Here is a 1,926-nt window from a genome sequence, read left to right on the forward strand (position 1 = left end):
TTCTCCAACTCCCTCTCCCTTCTGTGTGACGTTTGAAGTTAGACCTGTCCCTTTTAAGCACTTGATATTCACCCCTCCCTCAGCCTCATCGGCGCTTATGTCCATATCCATCATTTATTTATTTCTATTCATGTCTGTCTCCCCCTCTAGACTGTAAGCTCCTTGTGGGCTGGGAACGTGACTACCAACTCTATTATGTTGTCTTATTCATTCAATTGTATTTATTGAATGCTTACTGTGTGCAGAGCACTGTACTAAGCGCTTGGAAAGTACAATTCAGCAATAAATAGAGACAATTCCTGCCCATAGTGGGCACACATGCAAGTGCTTAGGATACTGCTCTTCACACAGTAAACGCTCGATAAAAACCAATGATTGATGGGTTGGCTTCATGCTGGGGAATAATCCAGTTCATTAAGTCCCAGTAATAATAATAATAATAATAATTTGAATTCGTAGAGCATTTTCATTTCATGACAAGCAGCGTGGTTCAGTGGAAAGAGCACGGGCTTTGGAGTCAGAGGTCATGGGTTCAAATCCCAGATCCGCCAATTGTCGGCTGTGTCACTTTGGGCAAGTCACTTTGCTTCTCTGTGCCTCAGTTACCTCATCTGGAAAATGGGGATTAAGACTGTGAGCCCACTGCGGGACAACCTGATCACCTTGCAACCTCCCCAGCGCTTAGAACAGTGCTTTGCACATAGTAAGCGCTTAATAAATGACATTATTCTTATTATTCTCCGTGTCTCAGTTACCTCATCTGGAAAATGGAGATTAAGACTGTGAGCCCCACGTGGGACAACACGATCACTTTGTAACCTCCCCAGTGCTTAGAACAGTGCTTTGCACATAGTAAGAGCTTAATAAATGTCAATATTATTATTATTATTTCCCCAAAGCACTTTCCACCACACCACAGCTCTCCCCATTTCCAAAGCCCTCCTAAACCCCTGCTTTCTCCAGGAAGCTCCCCCCCAGCCCGATTTTGAGAGCTCACCTCCTCCAGGAGGCCTTCCCAGACTGAGCCCCTTCCTTCCTCTCCCCCTCGTCGCCCTCTCCATCCCCCCCATCTTACCTCCTTCCCTTCCCCACAGCACCTGTATATATGTATATATGTTTGTACATATTTATTACTCGATTGATTGATTGATTTTACTTGTACGTATCTATTCTATTTATTTTATTTTGTTAGTATGTTTGGTTTTGTTCTCTATCTCCCCCTTTTAGACTGTGAGCCCGCTGATGGATAGGGACTGTCTCTATATGTCGCCAACTTGTACTTCCCAAGCACTTAGTACAGTGCTCTGCACACAGTAAGTGCTCAATAAACACGATTGATTGATTGATTGATTGATTATTGAGTGCCTACTGTGTGTAGCTCCTCTCAGAATCACACCTGGAGAGTTTCCAGGACTCTATCAGTCTCGGCTACAGGAGGGAGAGTCAAGCAGAGGCCTGTCCATTCCATTCCTAGCTTGGGCAGTGGCTAGCGAGTGGAAAGTCATCTGCTACAAGTCAAAACTCACCTGTGCTGAGCAGCAGTGGCCCGGTAGAGAGTCGAGGGCAGAGACTCAGGTTTACTGTGCCAAAGGAGGCATTTGTCAACCACTTCTGAATTTTGACCAAGAAAACACTATGGATCCTCTACCAGAACGATTGCAGGTGGAGGTGGGGCATTCTGGGAGAGATGTGTCCGTGGTTTTGCTATAATAATAATAATAATTATGGAGGCCTTCCCAGACTGAGCCCCTTCCTTCCTCTCCCCCTCGTCCCCCTCTCCATCCCCCCCATCTTACCTCCTTCCCTTCCCCACAGCACCTGTATATATGTATATATGTTTGTACATATTTATTACTCTATTTATTTATTTATTTTATTTGTACATATCTATTCTATTTATTTTATTTTGTTAGTATGTTTGGTTTT

At 44.2% G+C, this 1,926-nt stretch overlaps 1 non-coding gene across 1 annotated transcript; it reads left to right on the plus strand.

Moving 5' to 3' along the window:
• Positions 1-1,378: 1,378 nt before the first annotated feature.
• On the plus strand, positions 1,379-1,516 carry LOC119945636. Its single transcript, XR_005456296.1, has one exon. It is a non-coding gene; the product is annotated as a small nucleolar RNA SNORA7 (small nucleolar RNA).
• Positions 1,517-1,926: the final 410 nt, after the last annotated feature.

This window comes from Tachyglossus aculeatus, chromosome 25, assembly GCF_015852505.1.
Source record: "Tachyglossus aculeatus isolate mTacAcu1 chromosome 25, mTacAcu1.pri, whole genome shotgun sequence".
In the NCBI taxonomy this organism is placed as follows: domain Eukaryota; kingdom Metazoa; phylum Chordata; class Mammalia; order Monotremata; family Tachyglossidae; genus Tachyglossus; species Tachyglossus aculeatus.